Here is a 22,477-nt window from a genome sequence, read left to right as displayed (position 1 = left end):
CTAGTGGAAACAATCATGAAAACTGCATACCGTTGACACCCCTCCGACGCCGACCAGTATGCCTGCTAGCAGGCACTAGAGAAGTAATGCAGCCTGCCTGCAGGCGGCTAGGACTCTGTCAGAGTTTCTCTGTGTACAGATGTACGTACTTTGAGAGCGCTTAACAAAGGTGGGCAGATGCGCCGAGCATGGTGCCGAACTGGGGAGGAGGCGGTATTACAGGGACACAACGACCCTTTGCCATTTTATTCATGCAAGTGTCAATGTTGCAATGTTGGAACTCCTTCCATTTCCCCAGTGATCACGCCACAGGAGGCGTGAAACACGAAGGCTAAAAAGCATATGGATCATTTTCTGCTTCGGATCACGTTCAGAGTGGTTTTGAATGGTCCATAGTGCTTCCACGCTTTATACCAAAACAAAAACTGAAGTACCAAGGCACTCCAAAGGGGTACGGTCAAGTTCCATGATGTTTCAAGCCCAGAATGTCCTTACAGACGATTTGAATCGTCCGGGCGTGTCGGCACCACCACCTACTCCAAGTGATGGTGGTGTCGGCAGTGTCGAAGGTTGTCAATAACGCCATCCTGTTGCTCACAGCACTGTGAACTGTCGTCTTGGACCCCTAAATGTGTGGGAATCAACGTACCAACGGAAAGGGTGGTTTCATTGAAGCCCTTTATGCCACCCAATGCCTTTTCGTGTGGATTCTGAACAATGACGATGGTGATTTCCTCGGCCACCCATAAGAAAACCGGGTGATTTCAACCCTGGGAATCGCTATTGTGACATCCATCACACAGACGTCAAAAGAATGAGTGAAATGTGAGTTAAGGGGTGTGACGGCCTTCCAGTCGCATGGCACGTCGACGGTAGCGTTTGGAAAAATTGTGGTAAAACTTGGTGCCAATTTGAAGCGTCGCCGTTCGCGGGGGTGACGTCGCGGGGCGTCATCGTTACTGAGGAAAGTTATGGCACCTTTAAGCCAAATTTCAAATTTCTGCGTCGCAATGGGGGAAAGTTTGCGGCTTCGGAAAAATGATTCTTTAGTTGTGTTGCGAAAAGGAAGGAAGGAGAACATCAAGGCCATTAGAGGCGGAACACAAGCTCGGAGGGGGTCAAGGATGGGGAAGGAAATCTGCCGCGCGTTTTCATATGAATCTTCCTGAAATTTACCTGGAGCGACTTAGGGAAATCACGTAAAACCTAAATCTGGATGGCCGGACGCGCGTTTGAACCGTCTTCCTCCCGAATGCGAGACGAATGTGCCAACCACTGCGCCACCTCGCTTGGTAATTGTGCTGCGCGGTGTAAGTAAGTATATACATGGTGAGTCAGGAGGAAAGGTATATGCTTTGAGAGGTGATAGTATTGGTGATACTGAAGAAAAACTTCAAATGAACATATGTGTTTTCTTAGCCATATCATACAGCAGTTTGAAAATCACTGGCGTGAGTCGCATGTCCTGATTTCCTTGAAAATGTGTTTCCAGAATATTTGGAAGATATTCCTTGGCAACACGACGTCGTATGTATTTCCAGCATAACGGATCTCCTGCACATTCCATAGGGCCAGTGGCACAGTACCTCATTGAAACATATTCTGGGCGTTGGATTGGTCACCATGGAGTCATTTCTTGGCCACCACATTCACCCGATATTGCTCTATTATATTACTGTTTGAGGGATTGGTTTAAGAGCGAAGTCTATAAGCACAAGGAGTAACATCTCACTCGTATTTTACGTGCGTACGAATGAGCTCGGATCAGCAACACTGCGGCTGTCTACAAGGGCGGCTGAACGCATTGCTGTTGACTGTGAACTTTTTGAACATCTTTTGTGAGGAAATATACACAATTAAACAAAATATTACATCACAACGTTTCATTTACTGTAACCTGCGTTTATCCTGTTCCCCATTATTCTCATTAGTTTCCCTGGACACTGTAAAGAACAGGACATATGTCCCCACGACGCTTTTTGTTCAGAGCCACTTGTACTATCACCATTCAAAGCACATACCTTGTTTCCTCACTCATCCTACTCTGAAGCGAGAAAGAAACTGTTATAGGATGCGTATTCAAATACAGAGATACGTAAACAGGGGGAATAAGGCGCTACGGTCGGCAAAGCCTCTATAAGACAACAAGTGTCTGGCGCAGTTGTTAGATCGGTTACTGCTGCTACAGTGGCAGGTTATCAAGATTTAAGTGAGCTTGAACGTGTTGTTATTGTCGGCGCACGAGCGTTGGGACACGGCATCTCCGACGTAGCGATGAAATGCACATTTTTCCATACGACCACTTCACGAGTGTACCGTGAATATCAGGAATCCAGTAAAACATCAAATCTCTGACATCGCTGCGGCCAGAAAAAGACCCTGCAAGAACGGGACCAACGATGACTAAAGAGAATCACTCAACGTGACAAAAGTGCAACCCTTCCGCAAATTGTTGTAAATTTCAATGTTTGGCCATCAACAAGTGTCAGCGTGCGGACCATTCAACGAAACATCATCGATATGGTCTTTCGGAGAGGAAGGCCCACTCGTGTAACCTTGATGACTGCACGACACAAAGCTTTATGCCTCGTCTGCGCCGTCAAAACCGACATTGGATTCCTGATGACTGGAAACATGTTGCCTGGTCTGACGAGGCTCGTTTCACGTTGTATCGAGCGGATGGACGAGTACAGGTATGGAGACAACCTCATACCTCATGAATCCATGGACCCTGCATGTCAACAGGGGACTGTTAAAGCTGGTGGAGGCTCTGTAATGGTATGGGGCGTGTGCAGTTGGAGTGATGTGTCACCCCTAGATGCGTCTCTGACAGATGACACGTACGTAAGCATCATGTCTCATCACCTACATCCATTCATGTCCATTGTGCATTCCGACGGACTTGGACAATTCCAGCGGGACAATGCGATACCCCACATGTCCAGAAGTGCTACAGAGTGGCTCAGTTTAAACACTTCCGCTGGCCACCAAACTCCCCAGCGATGAACATTATTGACCATATATGGGATGCCTTGCAACGTGCTGTTCAGAAGAGATCTCCACGCCCTACTACTCTTACGGATTTATGGACAGCCCTGCGGGATTCATGGTGTCATTTCCCTCCAGCACTACTTCAGACGTTAGTCGAGTCCATGCCACTTCGAGTCGCGGCACTTCTGCGTGCCCGCCGGGGCCCTGCACGATATTAGGCAGCCGGCCGGAGTGGTCGAGCGGTTCTAGGCGCTACAGTCTGGAACCGCGCGACCGCTACGGTCGCAGGTTCGAATCCTGCCTTGGGCATGGATGTGTGTGATGTCCTTAGGTTAGGTTTAAGTAGTTCTAAGTTCTAGGGGACTGATGACAACAGCAGTTGAGTCCCATAGTGCTCAGAGCCATTTGATATTAGGCAATTGTACCAGTTTCTTTGTCTCTTCAGTGTATATATCTACTGAGAGAGTACCGTTCTTTCTGTGAGCTCTTGGTTGTTGCATGGGAAATTAGTACCAGGTGCACATACTTGAATACAGCTCGTTATTACACTTTAATATGACTCACCCACACTTTCTTTGGTATCTTGTAAGCGATCCGATAATATATGGATGTATTATTAATCTTGCCATTAATTAGCCATAAAAAAGTCACAGATGAATTTCCCTATCGTAAAAGGGTAACAACTAAAATGTGAATAGAAAACACAACAGAAGTACAGACTCCCTTGTAAGAAAACGTAGTGAGTACTGAAAAATATTCCTGATGTGACAAGGCAGTCTCTCGTATATTTGAGATCTCAAATCAGTACTGTACTTTCTGTTAGCGTGTTATTACTTCTGGGGGACAACGTGATGGCGTGGTGGCTTGGGTAAAGTGTTTCATTTAAAGATAGGTTAATTATAATATTGATTTAATACAATATCTAATCTTGAAGTACTACGGCGCAGTTTGTGACTTAACACGCTGCTTGCGTTGTGGCTTAGCACACTTGCACTGAGGGATAATCTTTTAAACAACATGAAGTACATGCTTGAAAAGAACAGTTAGGACGTACTTAATCAGATACAGCCCGGTTGAGTTGGTATGATGGGTTATATGGACACCACAAAAATGGTTCAAATGGCTCCGAGGACTATGGGACTTAACATCTGAGGTCATCAGTGCCCTAGAACTTAGAACTACTTAAACCCAACTAACCTATGGCCATCACACACATCCATGCCCGAGGCAGGATTCGAACTTGCGACTGTAGCGATCGCGCGGCTCCAGACTGAAGCGCCTAGAATCGCTCGGCCACACCAGCCGGCCACGGACACCACAAATCAGACTCATGCCATTGATTTACTTTGAGGAGACATGCAACAATTAATTCACTCACTAAGAAGAGATACAGAGCTGATGGGTGGAACCTAGAGCACATTACGGAACAGAAGGATGGTATGCATTCATGCGAGCCGGCCGCTGTAACCGAGCGGTTCTAGGCGCTTCGGTCCGGAACCGCGCTGCTCCTGCGGTCGCAGATTCGAATCCTGCCTCGGGCATGGATGTGTGTGATGTCCTTAGGTTAGTTAGGTTCAAGTAGTTCTAAGTCTAGGGGACTGATGACCTCTGATGTTAAGTCCCATAGTGCTTAGAGCCATTTTTTTAGCATTCGTGCGCCACGCGAATGTAAGCTCCACATACAATGGTGCAACAAATATAAATCCTATTTTAGGCCCTGAACCGACCATATATGTGGGTTATCACTTCATTCAACAATACCTCTCTATGATATTCAAACTCACATGCAAAAAAGGGCGCGAAATGGCAGCTAGCTAAACTACCTTTCAGTTACCCATATCTGCTATAATTTCCCCGGAAGAAAACTTAAATAATCACAGAGCTGTTTTATTTCCTTTACCAATTTATAATTCGTGTACTCACCATCATTGGTATGAACTAGCGTTTAGTTTAGCAACACTTGGGGGCTGGTTGCCTCAGTGATCTTCAGAAAACTAAATTACACATGGTTTCAATTAAATTCCAACTTAAATTATCATGCGGCAAGTTCGTTTCATCTAGCAATGCAAGTTCTGTGTCCTCGCCGTTTATGAAATGAACCAGTATTTAGTTTAACAACACGTGGTGGCCCCAATATTATCAGAAAAATAAATTACAAATTCGTTTCAGCATAAATTAGCAAACGATCTCATATGTAATTCAGAAACAGATCCTGAACACTTGGCCTGATCAAGATAGACTTATATCTGCTCAATGGACCCAGAGCCTAACGGTTTTCCATGTGGACAAAGCAGGATACCTAAAATACCCCAAATCACCTGAAATTTATGTAAAAATTACGCAGTCATCCCGGTTTATGAATGCTATACCTCCCTGCGTTGTCCCAATCTGAATTTAGATGAAAAATACCAGACTGCATTTTTTTTTTTTTCAATCTTGGCGCCGAGCAAAGCCAGGGTCTCCATTACTCACCAAGCACAGCAGCAGTGTGTGGTTGCGGAGAGGGGACAGGAAGTCGAACCTGTTATCAATACCTGCGTTCTACACTAGCCTACAGCATGCACTTCCCGCTTCTGCTGTGTCTCTGGTTCCTCTCAAAGAAAGTGAAACAGTTATGTGGCTACTGCGCTCCAAGAACAACAGGATGCTATCTGTCTACATGGGAACGAGTTTTTTCAAACATTTGTGTCCTCCCACGCACGCGTGGACACACACACACACACACACACACACACACACACACACGCACACCGCTGGGAAAAGGAAAAAGCACTGGGCTGCATCAAGAAAAATTAGATAAATATAAATGTACACAGTGGCATTCTTTCTCACCTGAGGCTAGCTGAAAACTTTCCTAAGAATAAAGAAAAAAAATATGGAAGTGAAAACTTATTGACAGTAAGTAATACCACAAAGTGCACACAGCCACTGAGGAAGTGGGACATACTGTCACATTTCACTGTATCAGTGTCTGTGTATTGTAACGCTCGTTATATGCGAACTGAGCAGAGAAAAAAATTACCGGAAAATATATCCTATCAAATAACGTCCGAAGTCAGATTGACTGATTAACGAATCGCGATTTATGGTCACATATGATACGCGTCACAGGGGGAGAGAGAATTACTTCGAAATTATTCATAAGAGTTGCCTTAGGATAAAATAACTTTCTCTCACCCTGTTACCGCTACGGTCGCAGGTTCGAATCCTGCCTCGGGCATGAGTGTGTGTGTGATGTCCTTAGGTTAGTTAGGTTTAAGTAGTTCTAAGTTATAGGGGGCTGATGACCCTAGAAGTTAAGTCCCATAGTGCTCAGAGCGATTTGAACCATCTGAAATCACCCTGTTAGTCAGGGCAACGAGCACGAATTATTTTCTCTTGAATTAAGAAGTTCGGTTGAAAAACTATGACCGGCAAATTTAAATTTATAAGTGCGCCAGTTTCTGTTGACACTTGGACAGCGGACTTCGTCAAATAAAAATATGCAGGTCCTATATAAAAAAAATGTAAATAACCGTTATATAATGAGATGACCGCTATGGCGTCTAAACAGATTGCGACCAAGTCGGCTAATTCTGCTAACCAAAAACTCACCAGTTGTTCCTTAAAATTAACTATTGAAACGTAATAATAGAAATAAAATTATGTGCCACAACACAACACATTGTCCTCAACATAGTTTATTATTTAACGCAACTTACAAGGATAATACGTTCGTTCAGTTACGAACCAGAGCTAAAGATAAAAACAGATCACAAGAAAACCTAAAAACAAGTGCAGCAAAAAAAGACATAGATTCTTTTTCTCGTTCATTGAGATAAGAGTCAGCGTTGTTATGTTCTAAGTCCAGTTAGCATCCGAGTCCTTTGCTCGTAATAGTAGTATTATTTCCGCTATTGTATGATGTACTGTATAATTTTATTCTTTCATTTGGTTACCGATTGACAGTCTAGAAAAAAGGAGAAAAATTGACAGAAACTTCAAGGGAACGGGAAAATTTATTAACGGTGTGTTTACGTGTTATTCCACTCATAACACATCAAAAAGAAAATGGAGAAATAAAAGGAGAGGAATTGAAAATTTGACTAGCTGGGCTACCTTCTATAACTCTGTGCTGATGGTACGAGCTTAAAAAATTTGTTTCGTTTCTTAGTGAGGAGGCTCTCTTATATGACGGGGCTTGTAGTGAGTAGTGAGCGAACATTATCGTTGGTCTGTCATAGGACAGGTTTAGCGTTAAAGTGTTAATACTCTGCGCTTTTGTTTGAAGTACCATACTTCCGTTCGGTGTGCCAGTTACGTTACACGCTAAACATCAGGAAAAAATGTGATACAAGTTATGCGATCTCCCAACTTTTCGCTACGTTCAGCGAATGAGGCGTGTCTTACGCGGGGAACACTATTAGGCCACCCGAGGAGATATTCATGGAATGGCAACCAGATACCCAACTGAAGCATCCAAGCATATCAGCTTTCGCAGAGCACTGCCTCGAATATAATGATCAAATGAAATGCGATAAGACCAGTATCGTGGTGCAAAAGCCAAGTTTCCAGGACAACATAATTAAGAACTCTATCGAAACAAAGATATAATAAACTGAAGAATGGTGACGGAGGGTTCATTTTAAATAAGGTTTGGTGTCCGGCATCCAGTTTATCAAGGTTTCGCCGACCATCACATCCACTGACAAAACAAAAGAGCAGCAGAGGACACAGTGGATGTTCAGTTCAGCTATAAATAGCGACGCGAGAGCAACAATGTTCTCAGAGTTCAGGCAGCGAGTGTACGCAACAGTACTCGCGGCACCTGAAGAAGACGCTGGGCCGATTCTCGAAATATTGTACATAAAATGGAAGAAATAGCTCAGCTAAACAGCCGGAAGCACACCATTAGTACTAGCTAGTTAAAAAGGATTGTGTACAGTATTTGCAACAAATGGCGACCTGAAAAAGAAACCTTTATGACAAATCGATCGTACCAAACTATTGTTTGGAGAAAAACTATTCGAAGAAATCATTTCCGCGTTGTCAATCTTTCTTGACCACCTGGATGTAACATTTCGTAGATCAGTTGTAGACCACAAAAATCCATAGTAATGTGGATCAACGTAAGGGATATACTTTATTTGTTCGTAAAGAGCAAAATCTCTTCAAAAAGCTTTTATACCAAACTGCGTTAACAATCTTATTCTAGACAGGTAATACATGCAATCCAGCAAATATCCTTAACAGACACAAAGAATCGATAAACACCGCTATGTCATGGCCTCGTTTACCCTTGCGAGGTTTCCATCTCCTCCTTTATTCTTCCTATTGCTGTTTACAGATGCCTGAGTTCACACCTAGCAAATCACATATTCCTTTCCGAAACTAGTCTTGCATGTTTTTTTCAAAAAGAAACTTCCATTCTGCATCATCAGTGTAGGTGGCGACGAAACTTTCCTACAGATTAAAGCTGTTCATCGGACTGGCTCTTGATCCAGGATGTTACATTCCACCTGTAACCATCTGCTAGCTGAGTCACCCTCTTGTGATATCCCTTTTTAAATCAGTTATGAATTTCGAGCATTCCTCAGGGGCAGTGACGCAACATTGTAAAACAAACGTAATCTCTGAAACAAATTATACTGGTTTCTTCAGCGAGGGATATTATCGCCTTCACACACCCTCTCTCTTCTTGTGTCGTGTGGTAGATACATGCTATAATTAGGATGACCGGTATTTTTTCATGCTTGTACATTTTATGAAAATATATACGTTGTAATGAAAAACTCATGTTTACTAAAATGTTTGTAACTAGCTTGTCCTAACCCACTTCTTAACTATTTCAGCTTTAGCATGAGACGAGACAACATGGAAATTTTGATTTGGTGATGCAATTGATTGGCCATCATTATAGTTACCTATACGAAAATTTACATGATCAATCAAAGACCCTCTCTTCATTACCTTTTCATGATTTACGAAGTTCAATTTCGATTTTTTGCATGCATTTTTATGTACACCAGCAATGGCGATTCAAACCTTTATTAATTATACATGTCCTAGCATCATCCTATTAATTACCGTCCGCGAAAACCAGCTACACCGTTCATTACATTTTCTTTATCACAAAATCTCGTCGTTCTAACAATACTTCTCTCCGAAAGAATAAAAGGAATGTTTTTATAAACCAGAGAAGGATTATTCTAAATGGCGACCATGACAGGGTATGAGAAATTGTCCATTGTTTCCTTTTATGTAGCATGGAATCTCAGCTCATCGATGTAGGACACAAGCATTGTTATTTCGAATTTGAAGGAAAAAACTATTTTCCTATTAAAAATGGAACGCAGGTGTATATAGCAACCTTAAATGAGGAACCCGTTGTTGGAGACGATGCGACATCACCGCTATTTCAGACATTAGGCATAGCAAGATTTATGCTCCAGTACGCACAATTGATACCACCGAGGCACTCATCCACTATTGTTTGATAAATGTAAATTTGCTTTCATTGAATTTAATTATGTGTGTAAATCATTGATGATCTATGTGTCACAAGATGGCTACCTTTTGCTTTACTTATGTATGGTGGCGAATGTCCACTTCATACTGTATGCTCTAATATAAATTGCTTAAGCTAGCCACTATTTATTCTCAGCTTAATGCTGTAGATACCTTTTCAAATTTTGACCTTTTACAAAAATTTTCAAAATTATTTTATTAAATATATTTATTATGCTGAAAATAAGAGAAGTGAACAAAATGGCTTCACATGATAACATTAATGTTAAAATGAACGCTGAACAAAGAGAATTTTACACTATGAATGCAGAAAATTGTCGTGTTTCCGAGCCCGAATTAGAATCGAGCTCTGAAACGCAAGTACGTATTTTACCTGAAAATCTTCTGTGTAAAGATGATATTCACACCGACAAACAACACCGAATGCAGATTTTGAAAAATGATGTTTCGCGTGAAGCGAATGTTCAAATGGACAATGCTTTCCGTATATTAGAGTTGCAAACTGCTGAAAAAAACTTAATGAATTGTCAACTGAACCACAAGAGTTACGTAAAGATTGTAATATTTTTCAAACAGGACAGAAAAAACAATCCAGCTTTAACTGTTAATTTTAATAACTTGTCTCTTCAATACAATAGTGTAGCCACCGACGCATCACAATTGAAAACAGCTTATCGTGATATTCCGGGAGGCATATCAGGTTTGGTTAAAGAATAAAAATAAATGCGAGGTACTGTAAAACAATTAGAGAATAAAGTCAATGAGGCCGCGGTGGCTGTGCGGTTCTAGGTTCAAAATGGTTCAAATGGCTCTGAGCACTATGAGACTTAACATCTTAGGTCATCAGTCCCCTAGAACTTAGAACTACTGAAACCTAACTAACCTAAAGACATCACACACATCCATGCCCGAGGCAGGATTCGAACCTGCGACTGTAGCAGTCCGCGGTTCCGAACTGCAGCGCCTAGAACCGCTAGACCACCGCGGCCGGCGCGGTTCTAGGCACTTCAGTCCGGAACTGCGTGACTGCTACGGTCACAGGTTCGAATCCTGCCTCGGGCATGGTTGTGTGTAATGTCCTTTGGTTAGTTAGGTTTAAGTAGTTTTAAGTTCTAGGGGACTGATGACCTCAGATGTTGAGTCCCATAGTGCTCAGAGTCAATAAAGTCAATGAGCATGAAGTGAAAGTGGAAAAGCAGTTTAAAGATTAGTGAAAAGTCATTGTTGACGACTTTTCGCAACGGCTGACAGAGAAAGATACGGAGATAAATGATAAACTAAATTTGAACTCGGACGAGTTGTGCGTGAAACAGTCACTGCTACCGTATCGAACTGTGACTGTTCTGATGTATCTGTTAAAGCGGAGCTTGGACAAATCAAACGAACTTTAAATAATTATTTACCAGAATGGCGTGGCCAGATGACTACGCAAACGCAACAGGAAATAACTGCAGTCACAGGTTCAGTTCGAGGTGCAGCAACGACTGCAAACGCACTATGTGATGAAAGTGCTAATCCCACTGTTTCTTCCTACGCCGTAAGGTGAGGCTGTGACTTTTAATGGTCTATTACCGAGCTGTGTGCCGTACGAAATACTAGCAACCTCTACGTTGCACAGGGCCTTTCTTGAAGAGAGCATATCAGACATAGACCGTTCCAGCTTTGTACTGCACACACAACTGTATTCACTAAACCCTTCAAAGGTATGTTACCGACATTCTTCTCGGAGCAGCAAAAGATACGCTCTACGAAAGGACATATACAAGGAGACGGAACCCTATGGGCGTCGCAAACGGCTGAGTGCTGTCAAACTTACGAACAATTCGAACGACCTTTTTGTCAAAATATAGGTCTCATGATCATCGGGAGAAACTTAGAAAACAGGTTTTTAATCCATAACAATTCAATTTCAAGCAAGGCAGCCTCCGCCGTTACTTCGAAAAGTATTTAAATAAAACACGTGACTACGATGAGCCAGTCTCGCACAAAGACATGGTGAGAAGTTTTAAGGCAAAGTTGCCATTAGATATCGGTAAAAAGTTAATACATGTGCAGGAAGATGACCCAGAACGCTTTATGTCGGCTCTAGATTCAACTGACCTTATAGACGAAGATGTGAAGATCAGTAAGAATAACAGCGGAAACAGTGCGCCGCCGCTCAGCCAGCCGAACGCGTAGCAGCACGGAAACCACCGCCGAATATGAACAGGAATAATAATAGGCGATACTGTAATAACAACCGGTATCATCCTGATTATCAGGGAAATGACGATGGACGAAATTACAGGAACAATAATAACGGTCACGGGCAGGCACACAAAGCAAAATAGTACTCACAGCATAATCAGATACCACCCGGCCTGCTTGACAGCGGACAGCCAAATCAGGGATATTCCGTGAATCTCATTGAAGTAACGAATGAACCGCCGCCCGCGTTGAAAGTTAAACAAACTGAATTCGATCTCATAAGCCGTCCAATCTCGATCGTATCGCAGGGTGAGGTCAGTGTTGGTAGCCACGTCAACATGTTGCGCTATAATAAAGGCAATATTAGAGAAGAATTATGCAATGATCAGCAAACAGATTCGAATGAAATGCAAGTGATGAGGCAAGCGCCTATAAATGCTACTGTACGAACAATCCTTGCCACGATTATACTATATACTGACGCCTATGTGAATGTCATGTCACAAAATTTATTTAACAAAACTAAGGAAGCAAACATATTACCAATACATCCGGTACCGAACTGTCGGATAACAGTAGTTTTTGGTGCAACGTCGCAGCCTATTAAATGGCAAACTCAAAAGTTTTAATAGATAATAGAATGACTTTATGCCCGTTCCTAATTGTAAAGAATCTTGTAATTGATTGTGCGATAGGTACTGAGTCTGACAAAGACGCATCGATAAACTTCTCTCAGGTAAGTGTTACGTGTGCATCGAGACTGAACATGGACTGTGAGTGCACCTATTGACAACACATCGACTTGTTGCAGTAAGAATTATACAGACAACACCAGTATGGTTGATTATGTACTTAAATCACCACATTCTGATGAGCAGCAACGACAAAAACTAAAAGAATTACTAACGACACATTCACACGTATTCGATGAAAAACTTATAGTGATAAACACATATATCACATGGACTTGGCGCCACATGACACTTTCTGTAGGAAGTCATACCCAATCCCATGGTCGCTGTAGATCGCGAGATGAAAGAGGATATTATCGTGGAATGTTATCGAGCCTTCACCCTCTCAGTATGTTACCTGGAATGAAACGTAATGGAGACATACTTCTGGTCATAGACACTCTTGCAGTTAATAAAATTATAATACCAGTATGCACACAGCCTGAGAATTTAGAAGAGCAATTACAAAAGTTTCACACCTTACACTATTTATCTAGCTTCGATCTGAGATCTTTCAGACCCCGTTACCAGTATACTCTAGGAAATACATAGTTTTTGTTCAGGCTGGCAGGAGCTGTCAATTTTGTGCTTTTCGATCTAAACGTGAGCTCCTGTGTATTTATTACAGCGGTAGACACTGTGTTCGAATGTGATTTGGTAGTCAAGGTAATGTTATATGTTGATGACATCTTAATTGCTATAGCCACATGGAAAGAATTCTTCGATGTACTAGATGGGATTTTGTGCAAAATTTCATTGAGTGAAGTCTCAGCTAAACTATAATAGTCGAAGTTTGGTAGAGAGAAAATTAAGTTTCTAGGTCGTATTGTTTCTCCAATAGGAATAGTACCTGCTCCCAACAAAATAAGTGCAATCAAGAATCTTCCTGTAGTCACTAAACGACAGTTGAAAGCATTTATTGGCTAATGTTCTTTCTTTCGGCGTTTTGTGTCCAATCAATTGCTGAATAGCCTGTCACTCGTAGGATTACTAAAGAGGAGCATAGTTTGGTTTTGGTCAAATAGTTCTCGAACGAATTTTAATGCTATTAAAGATGCACTTGTGAATACCGATATCCTACATTACCCTGACACGAGGTTAAACTTTTGTATTGCCACTGATGCTTCCTTTACAGGAATCAGAGCTTTGCTGTTTCAAATGTCAGAGAGAAATAGTAAAGCTGAGAGTGACATGATCAGTTTTGCAAGTAGGATTTTGTCTGAATGAGAACGTGGATATTCAGCTTTCGACACTGAAGCTCTAGCTGCCATTTGGGCTTTTAAGAAATTTAATTATTACAATTAATGTTAAATATATGAATGCGTACTGCTATCACCATGCACTTAGTTTTTTATTAACAAGGAAGTTACTGCACCCTAGAATTGCTATACGAACATCATTTCTTCAATAATATGACATTGAAAAAGTGCATGTGCAAAGTAAGGATAATTTCATCGCTGACACTTTATCACGTCTGCCACAACGAGCGCCAGAAATTTCGGATCTCATTGAACAAATCACAGACTACAGAATACTTTTGATGAAAGACACCCGTTACACACAGTACTGTTTAGTCACACGTAATAACATGGCAACATTGCGGGATTCAGATCCTAGTGGCATAAGGTACGAACGCTTCTGTCAGATAATCCGTCTGCGATAATTCAGCAACATTACAAGATTCACAATAAAGTACTGTCCTACCGACGCAATGTCAATTTAATAACTGGGATTCGGTTTGGCATATTCACTATATTTGGGGTCAGTACAGTGCTACTAAATGCTTGAGGGAACAGAATTTATACTGCTGTTATGCAAATATGCGCAGGTACACTGAACACTTTAAAAAAAAATTCTGGAGTGCCAGAAGGCTAAGCAAAGAACTGCTATAGCACTGAACTGCAGCCAATACTATCGACACAACCAATGCATTTAGAATCTGTCGATACAGTTACGCCAGCACCGGCTACACCAGGGGGCGTCATATATTTACTACCTCTCTATGATCTTTTTCTTTAAACATGTTAAACTATATGCCTTGAAATCAACAGCAGTACCTGCTGTAATAAGGATTCACAAACAGTACATAGCCACGGTTGGCAATCCTGTTACATTCCATATGGACAATGCATCGAATTTTACAGGTAGAAAAGACAATAATAAGACAACGACATTAAGCATATTTTAATATTCCGTTTTCACCCATAAATTATTTTTAGGGAATTTAACCGATCTATAAGAACATATACAAATATACAACCCACACGCGGGGTCGAGCTCATAGAACCTTTCGAGCAAATAGTAAATAACTTGCCAATTTACAGCATACCTTACACACCTGCTGAATTACTGAGCAAGAACAAACAACAAAGAAGCATATGATTGGATAAATCTCTTGCCACATCTAGAGAAATGAAGAAATTGCTCAGCAAGAAAAGGTGAGATACACACTGATCGCACTGACGGAACATGCCAGAATTCGGAAGAAAACACGATGAAAAATTAGAACGAGTTCAAACACACACTCTTGGAGAAACAATTTTGGTAAGACCTCATCCGAAATCTTGTGATCTGTACAAACACTGTAGACAATGCCAGTTGCTTTACACTGGTCCATATAAAATCATTAGCATACCTAACCTTGGCAGTATTCTTTTAGCTCTTCCAAGATAAGAGGATATTAAAGGTTTATATTCCCTAAGAGATATTTACATAGTTAGCCACCAAGTTTTCAACCTGAGAATCATCATAAAATATACGTTTTCTACTGATGGATTATGAAATGTTATGACAGATTCAAGTTTTTGTATATGTAACTACATTCCATGAAAAATCATTAATGTTGGTATACTGAGTCTACTCAATTGAAGTACTACCTGTATGAAAGACTGAAGGCTAGCCGGCCGTTGTGGCCGAGCGGTTCTAGGCGCTTCAGTCTGGAACCGCGCGACCGCTACGTTCACAGGTTCGAATCCTGCCTCGGGCATGGCTGTGTGTGATTTCCCTAGGTTAGTTAGGTTTAAGTTCTAGGGGACTGATGACCTCAGATGATAAGTCCCTTAGTGCTCAGAGCCATTTGAACCAACTAAAGGCTAACCTGATGTTTACAACAATCATTCTGTATTTCAAATTTTTTGTTTAGCATGTACAGACATGCACTTATGTTCTGAGACAGCAATCTCATCTTAACTGTTTGTTTGCGTTATCAAGAAACTAGCAGTGAGTAGAAACAAGATTTATATTTGAAAAAGATTTATTGTTTCCATAATACTAGTGTATAACCAATGTCGACACTTTGAACAAACAATTTATCTGAATAATAACTGACTACTGTGCTCTCTGTAGAAGTAAGAGGCACGAACTATGCTGGACCGAGCGAGGTGGCGCAGTGGTTAGCACACTGGACTTGCATTTTGGAGGACGATGGTTCAAGTCCCGCGGTCAGCCATCCTGATTTAGATTTTCCGTAATTTCCCTAAATCGCTTCAGGCAAATGCCGGGATGGTTCCTTTGGAAGGGCACGGCTGACATCCTTCCTCATCCTTGCCTAACCCAATGGGACCGATGACCTCGCTGTTTGATCCCCTCCCCCAAATTAACCAACCAACGAACTATACTGACTTTAGTAACTATTACAACTTTATGTTGAAGAGTAATATGAATTTAATTGTACATGCTAGTTTATAAGTTTTCTTAAGCGGCTTAATGCTAACTAAACTGCTATACGCCCATGAATACATATGGCAATGAACCTTTACGGCGATCGCCGAAGCGATATTTTTTTCGTAAACATTTTACATTGAACTAGTATTTTAAATGTGTATTTCTTGCTCTTAAGGGAATTAATGCAAGAAACTTCACAGCCTGTTTGAGGCATTATTCTGATAGCCTCATATAGAGTACGAAACTTGTAGTACCTTGCGGACGAACGTCTTAGTGAAGTTAATTGTACACTGATCAGCCAGAACATTATGGCTACCTACCAAATAGCAGTTGTGTCCACCAATGGAACGGATAACAGCGGCGACGTGTCATGGTACGGAAGCAATGAGACTTTGGCAGGTCGCTGGAGGGAGTTGGGAACACATCTGCACAAGCAAATCACCTAATCCCTTTAAATTCCACGGAGTGGGACGATGAGCTCTGACGCCACATTCAGTTACATCCCAGATTATTCAATCGGGTTCAGACCTGGCGTGTTGGGGGGGCCAGCACATCAACTGGAACTCGCCACTGTGTTCCTCGATCCATCCCCTCACACTCCTGGCCTCGTGGCATGTCGCATTATCTTGTTGAAAAATGTCTCTGCCATCGGGAAATACTATTGTCACGGAGTGGTGTAATTGATCTGCAACCATTGTACGATACTTCTTGGTCTTCATGGTGCCTTGCACGAGCTCCACTGGTCCCATTGATGCCCACTTGAATGTTTTCCAGAGTGTAATGTAGCCGCCGCCATCTTGTCTCCGTCCCGAAGTACAAGTGTCAAGGAGCTGTTCCTCTGGAAGACGACGGATTCGCGACCTCCCATCGGCATGACGAAGAAGGTATCGGCATTCGTCAGACCATGTAACGCACTGCTACTGCTTCAACGGCCAGTAGTTGGCGATGTCGTGGTGGTAACATTGGCACATGCATGAGTCGTTGGCTGTGGAGATCCGTCATTAGGAGTATTCAGTGCACCGTGTGTTCAGACACACTTGTACTCTGCACAGTATGTAAGTCTGATGTTAGTTCCGCCACAGTTTACCACCTGTCCTATTTTTACCAGTCTGCCCAACCTACGACGTCCGACATCTGTAATGAAGGATAGCCGCCCAACCCACGACGCCTGGACGTGGTTTCACCTTGGTTTCGCCACCTGTTGAAGACACTCACCTCAGCACCCCTCGGACAGCCGATAAGTCATGCAGCTCCCGAAATGCTCGTGCAGACCCTACGTGCTGTCACAGTCTGCCCTCGATCAAACTCAGGTAGATCGCATGCCTTCCCTGTTTACACACGGACAGCAACCTCACTGATCCTACATGCACCGTGCGTTTGTCTGACACAGTCATTCCTCGCCAGGTGACGCTTTTATCGCCTGGACGGGTTTATATCGATAGCAGGTCGGTGGTCATAATGTTCTGGCTGATCGATGTACATACACTGTCCAATTTTGTACCATGTTTGTGAGTTTTTCTTTGCTTTGACTTAGCTCATGTGTTTTTCAGTTTGTCTGGGTCTATGGTGTGCAGATGTTTCCTATGTAATATAGTCTTATTCCTGAATCTGAAATATTGTGGCGCTAGTAAATAGTATAGCGCCGGTATTGTAATGAGTGTTCAGCAAAACGGATCGGCCTAACTGCTATTTACTCGGCTTTATGTGATGTAATGAGATAAAAGTTAAACAATGTTGTAAAGGACAAGGATAGACACAGAAATGCAAAAGAGAACTATTAATATTTCCAAGTAGAACGCGCAGAATAAGTAAACCTGTTTCTTGCCGAGATCCGAATCCAAACTGTTATTGTGCCACGTAAAAAACTATGACAAGCTACAGAGTGAAAGTACTCTGTGGGAACTGGAGTGTGAACTACGGGAAACCATTTTGCCAGTGTGTGTCTGCCGTGACATTTTCATGAAAGTAAATATTTGAACATAGACAGGGGCGAGTGTTTGGTGCAAGTTGCCACCTGTGAACGAACTACACTCATGCTCATAAATTAAGGTCAATTGCAGAATGTGGTGCCACATAACGTGGCACTACACAAAACTGGCGCTAATAGCGTAGGCACATAGGGAACACACACGACACAGATCTGTAAGTCCACGGTATTGGTGATAAGTTGAGAAAACCGTCCCGAAACACATGTGTCACAAAATGCCACTGTTTCCTGCGCATGTACCCCGACATCAATATGGGATATGATCACCATGCACACGTACACAGGCCGCACAACGGGTTGGCATACTCTGGATCCCACCTGTTTCAGCTTTAGCATGAGACGAGACAGTGTGGAAGTCTTGATACGGTGATGCGATTGATCGGCCGCCATGATAGTCGCCTCTATGCAAATTTGCATGATCAGTCAGAGAACCTCTCTTCATTAAATTTTCATGATTTACAAAGTCCGATTACAATTTCTTGCAAGCATTTTTATGCACTCCATCACTGGCGATTCAAACCCTTATCGCTTACACATTGGAGACAAAATGTCATTATAGACTAGAAAGAATTATTGTACTTTGCCGCCAGGCCGGACTGGCCGATCGGTTCTAGGCGCTATAGTCTGGAACGGCGCGACCGCTACGTTCGCAGGTTCGAATCCTGCCTCGGTCATGGATGTATGTTATGTCCTTAGGTTAGTTAGGTTTAAGTAGCTCTAAGTTCTAGGGGACTGATGACCTCAGAAGTTAAGTCCCATAGTGCTCAGAGCCATTTGAACCTGAAACGTCCCCTTAGAAAAATTTATGAATTACTGTGCTGGAAAACCTCTTACGTTATTTGATTTTCGAATAGCTGAGCAAAACTGAACGTACTCAGACATTACTCTCTTCACTTATTCTGACCAACACTAAACTGACACACAATATTTTTAGTGCAACGCAATCTTTCAAAAATCAATACAAAAGAATGGCCCTGACTAACAATAACCTATATCTTTCATGAATCACTTACCTCACAAAAATCTTCGTCACTCGAACTACTGCAATACAGAGAGCGCCAATACTGCCAGCTAAATAAAAGATTCTAACTACTGAAGGCACTAACTACTGATAGGCACAGTCAGCAAATGAAAGATTTTGATAGAGAAAAAACAATGTATTTACCTTAGTAATGTTCCAAAGTCATCATATATATATCAGTTCATGATATCCAATATTACAAATTTACTCTTTCTGATGGACACACGTCCAGATCGTCCGCTCTCAAAATTCTGCCATTTATCTCCCCACATCCACCACTGCTGGCGGCTCACCTCCAACTGCGCAACGCTACGCGCTGTTCACATCCAACTGCCCAACACTACAATGGCGAATATTCCGACAATGCCAACCAGCCATAGACTGCACACAGCACAGACAGTGATTTCCATACAGAGCGCTAGGTGACGTTACCAACATAAAAACCTAAACAGCCTACTTACAAACCATTTGTACTTTGCCTCCTTACAGCGTCAACAATACGTGCAACCCGTCCGCAATTCTGTCCTAATTTTCAACAGACAAAAATTCAGTCTCAAGATTCTGTCTAACACAAACTTTTACTCTTGCAACAATTTTCATTTTTCCAAAGTACAGCGTGCAGATCCACTTTCTATGACGAATTTCAATCTCTGTCTGTATCCTCGTTAATCCTCAGTTCCTCTCAGAGAATGATTTGTAACCATTATATTCATAATAGATTGCAAAAATTCTGTTGTTTCTACATAGTTTTCAGAAGTACAGCTACATCGATCCCGGCATAGCACCATAAAAAAGAAAAATCGACTTAATATTAAGGAACAGTACGCGTAGTTTCGTGATAATGTTGAGCGTCGTTGATGTTCATACTGTTCAAAACTTCAAAACGAGTGTCTGGCCTTGTTGATGACGCTTCTGGCAACCTCTGCGGCACCTGCATCGGTAGCAACAACAGTTCCAAAGTTAATAAAATTATTCAACTTTTTTCTGTTTTATGATATGAAGTTTCAATTCAGCATACACTCAGAGCTGCAGAAAAAAAAAACTAATTCTGGGTTATTTGGTGTCGGTAGGTTGATTTCAAAATGAGTGCTTGTCTAATCATTTTTGTTATTTAATTTTGTTTGTAATTTGTAAAAAATATTCGCCAGCAGACGCAGGCTACTTGCGAAGTGTATCGCTCTAGTTGTTCCTTCGCCCCACACAGTATCGTATTCGCGTGTCTTTTGGAGTAATTTTTAACCATGTATTCTAGTATTTAAATATATTCCGTGGGGAGTAGGTTATCGGCTGGTGGCTTTCTTGCATCATAATACTTGGAAGGAAACCATTCCTTATTAATTCTTTGTTTACGAGCAGTAAAACCTTTGTTAGAATTTTTTATTTTCTGAAGATAATTGCAATCAAATACGGGTCCAAGTAACATAAGTATCAGTAGAGTCAGGAAACAAATTTTAACATTATTTTTATTTTATGTGGTTTCAGAGCTAAACCACTGGGAAACCAAGGATTGTTCACTTTTTGTGGCACTCCGCAAAACGGTTCTTACTGTTAATCACGCCGGCCGGAGTGGCCGTGCGGTTCTAGGCGCTACAGTCTGGAGCCGAGCGCCCGCTTCGGTCGCAGGTTCGAATTCTGCCTCGGGCATGGATGTGTGTGATGTCCTTAGGTTAGTTAGGTTTAATTAGTTCTAAGTTCTAAGCGACTGATGACCTCAGAAGTTAAGTCGCATAGTGCTCAGAGCCATTTGAACCATTTTGAACTGTTAATCACACAGAGTTCAACACTACATGTCTAGCTGCGCCGTTGGTACTCATTGTGCTTCACATTTCACAACTTCATGTTCCCTTTGCAGGTATGTTTCATTTACCCATTTAACGTGTGGAACGTTTGGTTTCTAACAGATGATGCAGAGTGTTTTAGTTGCTGCTATCGTTGGCGAATGCAGTGTTCCCACAAACCATGCAATGCCAGCAAATCTAAACTCCATCCACCTCATTCTATATTCTGCACTAATTTCGCTCGAGATAATGTTAGAATTGGTTGCAGCCGCATAAACAAAATGACGCGTCGTGCGGTACCACTTTTTCACTTTCACTGTCACTGTCGAAGGTTACTAGTAATCACTTGGTAATTTGCTGAGTAGTTCATATAGCATGTCAGTTGTCAGGTCAGCAGCTCGGAGATTCCATGATGATTCCATGGTTGAGAACAGGACTTGATGCGCGCCTCAGTGGTTATAGACTGAAATGACACGTGATTATCTTGTTTCGTACGGAAGTTGGTTCATTGTAATGACTTGCGGCAGACGAAAAGTAATCTTAAAGATGCGTCAATACTTATCAACAAACACTGATGTTCTCTGAACTATAGAGTGGCCACTAGAGGTCGGTGGCAACCAATAAACGTTATGGTTGCGCTAACAGTACACTGCTAGACTACGTAATCGACAAAAAAACGGTTTCGCATAGTAACCTATGGTAAACAAAGAGCTAAGCATTTTATCCAGGACAGTCATCCTTCAACGAGAGTTGTCTCCTGCTTGTTGCAATCACGAGAAAGCTCAACTTTTTCGAAAGAAACAATGCAAGTTGCAATATGTTCTCCCAGAATATTTCCTGACATTTCGTTTCGTCTTCTCTCTCTCTCTCTCTCTCTCTCTCTCTCTCTCTCTCTCCCCCCCCCCCCCCCCCCCCACTCTGAGACGGCGTTTTAGAACGTGAAAGATCAACTGATGAATGTAAAACGAGGGAACTGTCGATCGTGATATCACTCGAAGTAACAAGCGGCGAAATTTTGCAGTTAGGTTATAACATGGGAAGACGAACGTTTATATGAGTACAGCTTTCATTAGAGTGCATCCTATCAACTAGGTATGGTAGTTTATCATTTTTATATGCCATCATATTGTACTCGGACCAAGCCCTATAGAAAGTGATCTGGAGAGGGGGGGGGGGGGGGGGGCGGGCATGTGTTTTATTTAATCCTAACTTTCCCTTTATAATCAACAGGCTCTGTTTCACGAATTCTCCCTGTTCTGCATAAAATTCCCTCCGTTAGCTTGGCTGGGCTAACGCAAATTTTCTGCCCTCTCTGAGCTTAAGAACGGAGGGCTGAACGCCTGGAATGCACAGGACAATAACAAGGAGGAAAATTGTAGCAGAGGATCCCAGTCCTCTTTGTCTTGGGGTGCGTGACTTGGAGCGCGTAGGCGGAACGATCTTTCAGTATGTTCGTTGTCCTGCTTCAAAAATTGTAACTAACATCCATTGTTCTCTCGCTCTACACTTGTCCGGTGCGAATCGGTTAACTCATTGTAGGTTCATTAGCCTCTCGAATCACTGTCATTGAGTAACGCTACTTTCTCTCTTGTTCTTTGTCCTCAGGAATGGT

The sequence above is a fragment of the Schistocerca serialis genome, chromosome 4 (assembly GCF_023864345.2).
Source record: "Schistocerca serialis cubense isolate TAMUIC-IGC-003099 chromosome 4, iqSchSeri2.2, whole genome shotgun sequence".
Lineage (NCBI taxonomy): Eukaryota > Metazoa > Arthropoda > Insecta > Orthoptera > Acrididae > Schistocerca > Schistocerca serialis.
Note: the sequence above shows the minus strand (reverse complement) of the source record.